Source organism: Chrysochloris asiatica, unplaced genomic scaffold (genome assembly GCF_000296735.1).
Source record: "Chrysochloris asiatica unplaced genomic scaffold, ChrAsi1.0 scaffold00024, whole genome shotgun sequence".
NCBI lineage: Eukaryota > Metazoa > Chordata > Mammalia > Afrosoricida > Chrysochloridae > Chrysochloris > Chrysochloris asiatica.
The window spans coordinates 2,176,941-2,190,319 of record NW_006408542.1 but is presented as its reverse complement, the minus strand read 5'-3'; positions in this window follow the sequence as shown (position 1 = coordinate 2,190,319).

Below are 13,379 nucleotides of genomic sequence, written 5' to 3'. Positions count from 1 at the left end.
TCCATGCTCTGTTCGAACAACTGCCTCTTGGTCTAGGTACAGATTTCTCAGAAGTACAATTAAGTGTTCTGGAATACTCATACTTTTCAATGTTGTCCATAGATTGTCATGATCCACACAATTGAAAGCCTTTGCGTAGTCAATAAAGCATAGGTAAACATCTTTCTGTTATTCTCTGCTTTCAGCCAATATCCATCGGACATCAGCAATAATATCTCTCATTCCACAGCCTTTTCTGAATCCAGCTTGAACCTCTGGAAGTTCTCTGTCAATGTATGATTGTAGCCGTTTCTGTATTAACTTTAGTAAAACTTTACTTGCTTGAGATATCAAAGAGATTGTCGGATGATTTCTTCATTCCGTTGGGTCACCTCTCTTTGGAATGGGCACAAATACTGATCTCTTCCAATCATTCGGCCAGATAGTTGTCTTCCAAATTTCTCGACAGAGATGAGTGAGTGTCTTGGAAATGCTATACAGGGTTGCCATGAGTCAGAATGGACCCTACAGCAAGTTGATTCTTAAGAAGACCTGGTGGTGCAGTGGGTAATTGCTCACTGACTGAAAGATCTGTGGTTTGAACCCAATAGCTTCTTCACAGGGGAAAGATGTGACAATCTTCATCCTTAAAAATTGGGAGCTTAAAAAACCTGGGGCAGTTCTATTCTGTTCTATAGAGTGGCAGTGAGGTGGAACTGACTCAACAGAAATGAGTTTAGATTTTGGAAGCCAACCAGGTTTTTGATCATAGATGAGCTTTGGGGAAGAAAAGTTCAGAGAGCCTACGTGTTTGATCTTCCTGATATTGGATCTAATGGCCCTTTCTTCCTTTCATCCATACATTGAACCCAGGGATTATGATTTTTATCTTAAATAGTAGTAATAGTAATAAAAGCAGCACTTGTTGTTAAGTGCTGTTGAGTCAGTTCTGACTCAGAGCAACCCTGTATAGGGTTTTTGAGGAACAGCTGGTGGGTTTGAACCACTGACCTTGTGGTTCACAGTCCAGTGCTTATCGTGTAAGGCCACACCAGGAATAAACATTTAAAAAATCCATTGTCATGAATTTGATGCCAACTCATGGTGACTCCAAGTACTATAAAGTGAAAAATTCTCCCGACAGTTTTCTTGGCACTATTCTTTAAGGAAGAAGCTATCCAGGTCTGTCTTCTGCAGTACTGCTGTATGGGTTCAAATCTCCAACCTTTATGTTAGCAGTTATGTTCAACTTGTTTGTGTCACCAGGTAGCTAATATTTATTGAGTCCCTTTTGTGAACAATTGTTCCAACTTTAAATGCATTAACTGTCTAATACTCACAACAACATTCAAAGACAGTATTATAGTTATATTTTACACATGCAGAAGCTGAGGGGTAGCTATTATGTACATAGCCTGGTGTGGGGAGCCTGTGTTCCTATCCACTAGGCTTCACTGCATCTCCTTGCATAATTAAGGAGGTGAATTTGACAGCAGATGAAGATACAACTAAAGCAAAATTACTCATTATGCATTTCACAATGAGAGGGCTTTACCTCTTGTTTAATTAAGACTCAAGTTTTGCTAGTTGAAAGGAGCGGGCAGTGTCTAGGAAGTTGAGTGTGGAGAGCTAGAGGCGTGGCTGACAACACTTATGTCCTCTGGGAGCCTTGCCCTGGGGCCGCTTAAATTGGATCTCAAACAGATGCCCTCTTCCCAGCTCAAAGAGACATGCAGGGATCACAGGATGGCACGACTGTGAGCTGGGAGAACAAACTTGTCTCCAAAGCTATGTACCTACTCCTATGGGGTGGCCGCGGTGGTGGGGACATGTCTCTTCCTCCTGGGAATCCCCCAGGGCTCATCTAGGAGGCTTTCAGGAGCGCTTTCCTTCTTTGCCCCAGGTCCCAAGACTTCATTCTGGTTTTCTATTTCTCTTTCTCTCTTAAATGACTTTCCCTTCAAGACTGGTTAGTATTTCCATCTTCAGCGTCCCTGAAGATAAAACAAGTTTTATTAACAATTGCTAGAGGCAACTAAGAAATGGCAGCATTCAAACTTTATGATGAAAGCCACATCACAAAGGGGATGAGAACCTCAGTGTTTTCAGCACAGTTGTTGTACCTGGGGAGTATTCCTGGTTTCCTTTATTGTGTACTCCCCAAATCAAGTTCTCCTTTAAAACAATTTATTTATTCATCCAATCCATCAGCCTTTAGATGTTCTTAGAAGTGGTTCTCCAACTTGAGTGTGCAACACACTGTTCCAGAGGGTACATTCTAACAGATTACTGAACCCACCTCCCAGAGTACAGAGTCTGAAGTGGAAAGACCTATCATTTCTAATAATTGCTCAGGATGCTGATTTGACTGGTCTAAGGGCTATACTGACCCACTGTGTAAACCCAGGCTGAAAATATAAGTCATGCTGAAACCTTAATTGTTTCAGGGTAGAGTTGCCAGATAAAACACAGAATGGAGTATGCCCAGCTAAATTTGAATTCCAGATAAATAGCAAATAATAGTTTTAGTTAATATAGTTTAGTGTCCCATACAATATTTGGGAAATACTTATAATTTAAAAATTTGCTTTTTATCTGAAATTGAAATTTTTTGGGGTATTTGGGTAGCCTGTACTTTTAGTCGCTAAATCTGATAAGCCTACAAGGGGACTTCAAAAAGTTTGTGGGGGAAATTCCATGATTTTTTTTTAAAGCTTTTATTGTGCATTGAGTGATGGTTTACATGGAAGAACATATGTTTTGCACTCATCCTATCATATTTCATTTCATTGCAATGATTACAATCTCTTCCATTCATCACCATCCAACAGTATTTGCTTTTATTTCCTCTGAGTTTTTGTTGTTGTTTGTTTGTTTTTGTTTTTTGATGTACACAAAAACACTCAGGAATATATAATCATTTACACAACCTAAGGGCACATTCTGTAAGCTTGCCTCCTGGCTGCCAGCAAACAGCCTTTCTCTATCCATGAGTCTAGAGTTCTTAGCTGCTCTATCTCTTGATGTCATCATCTTTGTCCATGATCTTTTAATTCCATTTTCCATAAACTTTTTGAAACTTCCTTGTATTTTAAGGGCAAACTATTTGGAAGCCTCTTGACAGAATAGTATCAATCATAGTGGGTCAGGCTGTCTTCTTAGATGTTTTCCTTTCTCCACTAGCTCTCAGGCTTCCATCATGGATTTACCAGTTGTTTACTGAGACACCCTTCTAGGATCCACCTGCTTGCTTAGCATTCTAGGATTTACTCTCTACTGTGATTCTTGGTGTGATGCTATAGGATAGCACTGGACTGAAAACCTCGAGGTCAGTGGTTTAAAATCACTAATTACCCCTTGGAAACACCTACCCAGGGTTGCTTTGAGGTGGGAACGACTTGATGACCCTTGACAAAAACAATAACATAGTCTGCTATAAGGAGCTCTGGTGTTGTGCTGTAGGATAAGTACTGGAGTACAAATCTCAATTTCAATGGTTCAAACCCACCTACTGCTCCTTGGAAACCATATACAAGGTTGCTATGAGTCGGAACTGACTTGAAGGCACTTAGCAATAGTAGTTTATAAGGAGCCTTGGTGGTGCTGTGGGCTTAGCATTGGACTGTTAACCACAAGGTTGGCAGTTCAAACTCACCAACTGCTTCAAGGGAGAAATTCATTGAGGCTACTCCTGCAAATATGTACAGTCTCAGAAACCCTAAGAAGCAGTTCTGCTGTGTTCTATCTACGGTCCTATGATCATAAATGCGTTTTGGTTTCTAGTCCATTGTAAAGAACCTGGGTGGGGGTTAGTTTGCAGTGGGTTAAGCATGGGCTACTAACCAAAATGGTGCCGTTCTGTGAGAGAAAGCTGTGGCAGTCTGTTTCTGTACAGATGTCTAGTCTTGGAATCCCTGTGGCCTAGTTCTACTCTGTTCTGTATGGTCACTATGAACTGGAGAAGTCATTAACCAGCTTTTGTGTTTTCCTGCTGCAGGATTTGGCAAAAAAAAAAAAAATGAACACAAAAGAGCGTATGACTAGAATTGGATTGGCGGTTCAAGCTTACCAGCGGCTCCTCAGAAACCCTATACAGAATTGCTATGGGTTCGGATTGACTCAACGGTACTTAACAACAACAACAACAACAACAACAACATAGCTCATTGCTTTATGTCCGTAACAGAACATTCTTGTTCTGTATCTGAACTTTTTAATAAGGTGCAATAATGGAGATTTTTGGCTGTCTTAGTTATTTAATGCTGCTGTGATAGAGAAATGGTGTGGCACTGTAAGATCAGCACTGAACTGTTCAAACCTACCAGCTTCCCCTTGGAAACTCTATATAGGATTGTTATGAGTCGGAAGTGACTCCAAAACATGTGCCAACAACAACAACATAATAGAAAAACCACAAGTGGATGGCTTTAACAACCAGAAATTTATTTTCTCACAGTGTAGGTGGCTTGAAATCCAAATTCAGAGCACAGGCTCTTGGGAAAGCTTTCTGTTTGTTGACTCTAGGGACAGATTCTTGTTTCCTTTCAGCATCAGGCGGCACAGTATTCCTTGGAGATCTCCACACACCTTGGCATCAGTCTTCTCCTGGATCTAGGAGATTAACAGTACAGGGACCCCATATACAAAGCGTGCTCTCCACTCCCAGCACTTTTAACTTGGTGGTAGTTGTTGTCATCCCTCTTTTTCTGCTCAAGTCTCTCTCCTTTTGCCTCTTGGGAAGATCCTGTAATTCAGATCAGGGTGGTGGTGGATCACACCCTTAATCCTTTTAATGATTTATCACGTTCAATCAAATCATGGAGGATAGCTACACCTCAACTGCCAAACTGCTGAGACTCCTCGCCCAAACTTGTCAAGTTGATAAAAAATCTTAACTGTCACATTGGCCAAGTCAGAGGAGAAAAGTAGAACCCACAAAGTAAACAGTCAGCTTCTTAACTTTGTTGGTGATAAGACTGGCCATACTGGTGCATTAGGGAGAATTACCTAGCAAGCTCAAAAGGCATTTTGTCTATTTGCTGAACAAGTAATTAGAGATTTTAGTATGAGAAAGAAGTGTTAATTTAGTGAGTGCTGTTTCTAGACAAGTAAAGAATTGTCATTTGTGTTTAATTTTAAAATCCCATTATTTCTCCTGGAGATGCATTTCTGAAGTTTGCCAAGCTTACTTGCTAGAATGTGTGAGCTTCAGAATGTTTACTTGTTCTGAAAAGTAGCAGGAGGTTTCTTTGACACTGACTATAATTTTAATAATAATGAGACAGTAATTCTATAATTAATAATAATTATAGAATGGAGATCAAGTTTATGGGCCTTAAATTTAGCTAGAGTTGAATGTCCAAGGGTTTGTCCAAAAGGAGCACAGTACTGGGACTTGTAGCTCAGTATCATTGTGAAGACTGCAGGGCTTGGGTCTTGCAATTTTCTGCAAATTTCTGGAACGAATATTTAGAAGGACAACATAATTCTCTCCTTTCAAATACTAATGCTTCTGACTCAAATAACAGTAATTCAAAGCATTTTTTCCAGTAACACAGTCCTATTTCTGGACACTCTAATAAAGCTAATCGAAACGCCCAGCTTTATGTTTTTGTTTTTCTCTGAGGAATAGAGTCCTGTTAAGTATTTATATTATCATTCTCTAGCCAATCATTGTTTGAAAGCAGATGTTAGAAGAGAATGCAATCAAAAGCAAGAAGCAATGTCTGTAGCTGGGAATAAAATGCTGTATTTATTTTCACATGTTAGGACCATCTATCCAGTAGCTCCCTATAATAATTCATCAATGAATGAAAAGTCTGGTAATGAATGTGTCTGCTGTTTATTTGCAGCCATGTTACTACTAACCCACCATCAGAAGTAGTTTACACTGGGAAGGTTTTTCCATAGGTCCCGAAGTATTTGGGTGATGTCACTCCTAGGCTCTCACCTGGTAATCAGTAGCCAGTAGCAGGCATCTGCAAAGAAGATGGTTAAGATTTTCTGGTGTTATCTGTGGTCAAGGAAAAGGACCAAGGAGAAATGAGTCGAGTTCCCACCCCAATAGCATTGTGTTTTTGCACCAAACAACACATGCCACAATGCTATCTGGCAGCAGATGTGTATAGCGCAGATTCGGAGAGGTCAATAAATGTCAAAGTTGAAAGGTAGCATATGTTTTTCTACCAGTAAAGCCAATCAATCTAATTCCAGTCTTATACTCTCTGTGTTATTTTTTTCTTCCAAATCCTACAGCAGGAAAACACACAAGCCAGTTAATGACTTCTCTGCTTACACTCCAAACCAATAAGCTATTTTTTTGTTTGTTTATTTGGGTTAGCAGATTGTGCTTTAATTATAAGTCATTAACTCATTCATTAATAAATGAAATGGTTTGAATTTCATAAATATTTTTGAATACCATATAACTCATTTAACAGTTGAAAATACAGAAATAATACATTTTATGTGAAATACATGTAGAACTGAGTTCCAGTTATACAAAAATAGCTCAGCTTTTTTGGACCAGCGGGGGTTGTTGAGGGAGCTAGGGAAACTGGGGGCAGACTGCTTTACTTTAGCTCTTGACTCTGCCATTTACTAGTGTGTGACCTTCAACAAGCTCCTGTTCTTCATGCCTCAGTTTCTTCATTTGTAATGGCATTACCAGCTTCATAGGGTTGTTTCCAGCATTAAATGAGTTTATGCATGTTAAGTGCCTAGCACTCAATAGGTATTAACTAAAATTACCCAAAATTAAATAAGATTTAAATTCTATCCTTGGTGATATCTATATGGATCTCCTATTATATTTTGCAGTTATTGCATGAAGTAGAGACTATATTAACTCTCTAATGAAATTTAACCAATGAATTTTTTAACGAATATACCTTTAAACCAATAAGGGATTCACTGGCTAGTCCTGGTGGCATGGTGAGCTTCTAACCACAGAGCTGCTAACTGAAAGGTCAGCAATCTGGATCCACCAGCTGTGGGAAACAGATGAGGTCGTTTGCTCCTACAAAGATTTATAACCTCAGAAACCCTAAAGAGCAGTTCTCCCCTGTCCTATCAGGTCACTATGAGCTGGAATCTACTCAATGCCAGTGGTTTTGGCTTTTAGGTTTACACTATTCACGGTAATGCATATCCACGTTGCTTCATGTAAAAGCTCCTATAAGCCCAGCCCTCCTATGGTATGTCTTTCAATGTACTGGGAACATCAAGCTGTTGACTACAAAATCAGGAATTTTCATGATCATTTTTCATCCTTGGCACAATGGTATTTCAGACAGCATTTCTAAGTTCGTGAAGTATAGTTTCTAGATGGATGGTTTTTGGACTTTGGCTACAGCAGATAAGCCAATGGAAAATCAATGAATAAAGACAGCACTGTCTTCAAAGACGTGGTTTCTGTGGGCCTGGCTGCCTCTGCTGCAGCAGTTGTAATGTGGTGAGGAGGGAGCAAGCGTGGACGGGAGTCAGCAAGGTAGCTAAGATGGCATCAGTGATGAACTACTCACACTGTAAACACTTTCCTGACTTCAAAACTTTTCTTTGGTTTGGGCCCTAATTTTCATGACCAGACGCCATAGAATCAGTAGAATGTGGTGTGGGTTCGGAAGGGAGTAAGCTGTGGGAACATGCCTAACAGTGAATCTTCTCTGCCCTACTTGCTGTTCTACTTTGTTTTGCTGTTTTTGTTTTTGCTCTAAGGGAGTCTCTAGTGGTGAAAATGGTTAACGCACTGGGTTGCAAACCAAAAGGTTAGCGTTTGGAGGCCACCCAGAGGCTTATAGGAAGAAATGCCTGGAAATCTACTTCTGAAAGATCAGTTACCTAAAACCTTATGGAATACAGTTCTACTGTGAAGTACACTGGGTCACCATGAGTGGGAAGAGACTCAATGATAATCTTTTTTTTTCCTCTCAAGAAATGGAGACTATTTTTGTTTTGTTTGGGGCTTTGTTAACTAAAGTGATATTACTAACTTGACTAGAAACTCACCCTAGCTTTGCTCTCTTTGTCCGTGGTCATAGATGAAGACCATGCCTTGATGGCTATTTGCTTCCAAGGAACTCTACATAAGATTTGAATGTTCTCAAAAATCATCTCTGCGAAAGCAAAATGCACATTTACTAGTTCAATTATTTTGTGAATCTATTTGATAAAATTGATTTCCATTTTATGTCTTAAATATTTTGCACAAGCTTAAGAAGGGGCTGAGAAGCATTACACAACATTGAGCATACAGGTTTGGGCTTTCTTCCAGATTGCTGAAGGCACATGTCTGTTGTGGCTCAGATTGACTCATCTCTTTTTGTTCAATTAATAACTAATGTTATCTCTGTTGACTCTTCCTGAAAGGCTGACTAGAGTTGCTGTATTTTTTTTTTTTTTACATACTGGTGATGGTGGTGGTGATAATGTGCTGTGGGGTTGCTTCTGACTCCTAATGACCTTGTACAGGGATTCTGAGGGTGACGCTGTGGATTAATGCACTGAACTGCAAGGTTGGTTTGAACCACAAGGTTGGAGGTTCAAATTCACCAGCTGCTCCCTGGAAACCCTATGCAGGATCGCTATGGGCAGGAACTGACTCAACGGCACTTAACAACAAGAATAACAACGACAAATCTTTTTGGAAACAGAAAGCCTAATCTTTCTCCTGTGGACCAGCTGGTAGTTTTGAGCTGCTGAACTTGAGGTTAGCAGCCCATCTCATAACTACTGCCAGAGCTCCTTTTTTATACATACTTGTTGTTGTTGTTAAGTGCCATCAAGCCAGTTCTGACCTATAGCAACCCTGTATAGGGTTTCCGAGGAGCAGCTGGTGAGCTTGAACTGCCAACCTTGCAGTTCAAATGGCTTTGCAGTCTGCCACATTAGCCCACAGCGCCACACCAGGACTCCTTTTATACATACTAGCACATAGCAAGTCATTAACCTACCACCTGTCTGTTAGTTTGTGGTACTGTGTTGGGTTGTATGTTATTGTGATCTTAGAAGCTATGCCACCACCGATATTTCCAGTACCAGTAGAGTCACTCATGGTGAATAAGTTTCAGCAGAAATTTCAGAGTAAGAAAGATTAGAAAGAATGATCTGGTAATCTACTTCTGAAAATTAAGATCATAACTGAGTGTAGCCTAACTTGCTTGCTTTGGACACATTACCAGGAGGGACCAATCACTGGAAGAAACATCATGGTTGGTGACATAGAGAGCCAGTGGGGGTAAAGGAAACCCTTGGTGAGATGGATTAGCACAATTGCCATGACAGTGGGCTTGAACTTGTCAATCGTGCAGACTGTAGGACTAGGCAATGATTTGCTTTGGATGTGAGTAAGGTTGCCAGTCTACTTAAAAGCAGCTATTTATCTCTGTCTATCAATATCAAGGAGCTCTGGTAGCGTAGTGGTTACAAATCGGGCTGCGAACCTTAAGGTCAGCGGTTCGAAACTACCAGCCGCTCCGCGGGAGAAAGATGAGGCTTTCTACTCCCGTAAAGATTTACACCCTCGGAAACCCTGTACAGGGTCGCTATGGGTCGGAACCGACTCGACGGCACTTAACAACAACAACAACATCAATATCAAACACTTCTATATATGCTCTACATGCTGGGCCCTGTTTGGGATGCTGCTTATGAGAGGGCTTCAAAATAATCTTGGAAAAATTCCATTACCTTTTAATTCCATTTTCAACTGATTTTCTGAAACTCTCTCATATATGTTGCCGCATTTTGGTCTCACCTCAACATTGCAAGGCACGGATTCCTTAAATTCAGAATTGGAGCGTCAGAAACTCAGAAAACTTAAGTAATGTACTGAAGGTTAAATGTCTAGTGAATGTTAGAACACATACTCAAAAGTTATTCAGTTCAGCTCTAAAGTCCATGCTCCTTCCCTAGGTATGGTAACTAAGAACTTTATCTTATGAGTGCTGGATTATTTCAAATAGAACCCAAAACTGTTTTTATATTATTTGTCTCTTTCCAGACAATGTTATCTTTCCTACACTCTCAGTCAATTTCAACATTGCCTAGCCTCCTGCACAAATCAAGATTCCTTATTCTATATTTCAAATATAGAGTATTGAACCTTACTATTTTCAGCACAGTGCAAGGCACTGCAGGAAATGCAAAAATAAATGAGACAATGCAGATAACCTCATGAGTTTCCATTTTAATGGGTAAAAGGAATGAGCATGATAAGACTTGCTTGAGATACAGCCTAAAAAAAGAATTTGCAAGAAAAAGAAGGTTAGCACAGGAGTCTCTTTTCTTTGGGCCTTGGTTGAAGTTTTCACTGTGGTGTTAATCGGAGGGAGAAGCAGGGGCTACAATTGTATCATTCAAGGTCAGTGACTGCTAATTTGTACAAACACCTTATTTTTGTTTTTTCGTTTTGGTTTGTGACTTTGTGTTAAAGTGTTCTTTTGATGACAATTTTTAAGACAGCAGTTCACCAAGCCTGTTTTGTCCGGGATATCACTGGGTGAGTTTGAACTGCCAACCTTTTGGATATTGTTGTTGAGTGCTGTGGACTCATAGCGACCCTGTACAGGGTTTCTGAGGCTGTAAATCTTTATGGGAGCAGAAAGCCTCATCTTTCTCCCGTGGAACAGCTGGTAGTTTCAAACTGCTGACCTTGCGGTTTGCAGCCCGATTCGAAAACACTATGCTACCAGAACTCCTTCTTTTTAGCCTCTTGCAAATAGGTTATTTATTTATTTATTTTAAATGAAGTTTCAGTCAGTTTGTTGAGCACCATGAGCAGGGTGTGCTGACTGTGGAGGACACAAAAAACATAAAAACTAGAACTCTACTACAATGTATATAAAGTATTAATATTTGATAGCAAACAGCAATAGAGATATTCCAAAGAAAAAGGTAGTGGCTCTGTAACTGAATTTGCCAAGATTCTCTTTAAGTTTTTATTGTGAATTGAGTGAAAGTTTACAGGGCAGATCATCAGTTTTACATTCAACAAATCATATAATTTGTTTCATCACAATGATTATAATCCCCTCCATGTACCATCTATTAACAGTATTTCTCTCTCACTTTAGCTCTTTAAAAAACAACAACAAAAAAACCCACTCAGGCATATATAATAATTTATATTGCTAAAGGGCACATTCTGCAAATCTGCCTCCTGGCCACCAACTCTTAGTTCCTTACGTCCCATGAATCTAGAGTCTTCAGCTGCTTGCCTTCTCCATGTCCCTATCTCTGCCTCCATCTCTTGTACCACTGATTCTCTGGATAAGGTCCCCATTCCTCTTGTGCTCGTCTCCCTTGATGATCGTAGGGTCCTCTGTTTCTGGACTGTAAGATTAACTGCCCCCCCCCCATTTGTGTTACAAAACTTCTACCTTTACAATTTTGACAGTTGCAATTAGTCATTTATTCACTATTGAATCATAAGAATTTTCTCCCCATGTCTTTTAACCAGACCCATCTAGACAAGATGGAAACTATTCAGTGGGGACTCTTTCTTCCCCTACACACTCTTAAACTAAACCCCCTCTTGAAACCTTGTAAGCCAGTCACATAGTGCCTTTATTGTCCCTTCATTTTAGGTAACCAATGTCTAAGTTGACCGACCCTATCTACCCTGTGTACAGAGGGGATAGCTTTGATACTTGATGTGAAGACTTCTTCTTTCTCTATTGGTATTTGAAGTTACTACTTCTAAATGACGTATTGCATTAGGCAAATCTGCTGCACAAGACCTTTTTAAAGCCTTGAAGAGCAGCAAAGATGTCAGCTTGAGGACTAAGGTGTGCCTTACCTAATCCATGGTATTTTCAATAACCTTATATGCATGCGAAAGCTGGACAGTGAATAAGGAAGACTGTAGAAGAACTGATGCTTTTGAGTTATGGTTTTGGACAAGAATATTGAAAGTGCCATGGGCTGCCAAAAGAACCAACAGATCTTTGTTGGAAGAAGTGTAACCAGAGTGCTCTCTGGAGGCCAGGATGGCCAAACTTCATCTCTCATACTTTGGACATATTGTCAAGAGGGACCAGTCACTGGAGAAGGATATCATGTTTGGTAAGGTGGAGGGTCAGAGAAAAGAGAAAGACCCCCAATGATATGGACTGGCCAAGTGGCAGCATCAATGGGCTCAAGTGTGGCAGCAATTAATTGTGAGTTTGGTCCAGGATTGGGCAATGTTTTGTTGTCCTGTGCATAAGGTCGCTGAGTCAGAACCGATTTGGTGGCACCTATCAACAACAACAACCTCCATGAATATAGGTCAGGTGCATCAAATTGTAGCAATTTATCTTTGTTTCCTTTATCAAAAATTGTTTGTCTTTTTACCTTCCTCTAGTTCTGATTATCAAGCCATTAAGGCTAGGTCAAATGGGTACTGTCTGCAAGTTTGAGTGTTCTTGTGCATCTCCCCTCTTCATATATCAGCTGGATAGCTCACTCTCAGCTCTAGCCCTCTGTGGCTATGTCCTTGTCTATGGGCTCATGTGTCTCCAAGTTTCACCACACTTTGGATCAGTAGCCCTTCCTCTTCCCTCTCTCATCTCCAGGTCAACGGGAGTCAATGAACTGTGGTTGAACTCATTTCTTTATTGCTGCCTTCCCCCCTCATCCACTCACCAGTAGACCAATATGGATGCCAGCAAGATTACATGCCTGTTCATGTGTTCCCTTTGAGTTTCAGTCTCAGAGGGGGGTTTGTCCTGAAGGAACTTGATTACTTGCCTTGATGACTTCCCGGTGAAAAGCTTGCTTATTCTTGTAGTAGCCAGTCATACTGACATTTTTTTTTTGGGTTTTTCCTGATGATCTTTCTTTGAAGATGCATCTTCTGTCCCTCTAGCTGTTCCAGGCTGGTCTACTTGTCCTTGCTAGTGGGTATGTCCCACATCAGAAAGTTCTGGATGGGACTCAAGATTCCAACTAACTTCCTATACTCTGCAAAGGCTTCTGCAAGAGGCCTATTTCCCTGGGCAAGTTCTAGAACCCCTTTTAGGTATTCCAATAAGTTATAGGCTGAAGATAGGTTTACAAGTTTTCTGTAATCATATTTCCTGACATTCCTTTCTATCCCACTTAAGTGTCTATTTTACAATAGTAAGCAAGGGGAACCAATATACATAAGACAGTAAAGCATTTTAGTATCATTTCCCCTCTTCAAACTATGTCTAGATCCCTCTATCACATAGCCCTGTTGTTCCAAGGTTGAGCATGCATCACTATTTACCTCTGTCCCACGCAAACCTTTCTCCGTGCTCCCCTATCTAACTTGTTCTTCCACCTCCTCCCCCTTCTTGTATTGCCCTCCCCAACACCCGAACTAAACCCCCCACCCCAACCCCACTGTTGTGGTTACCTTATATTCCATTAACTCTTCCCTCCATTTAAGACAGTCT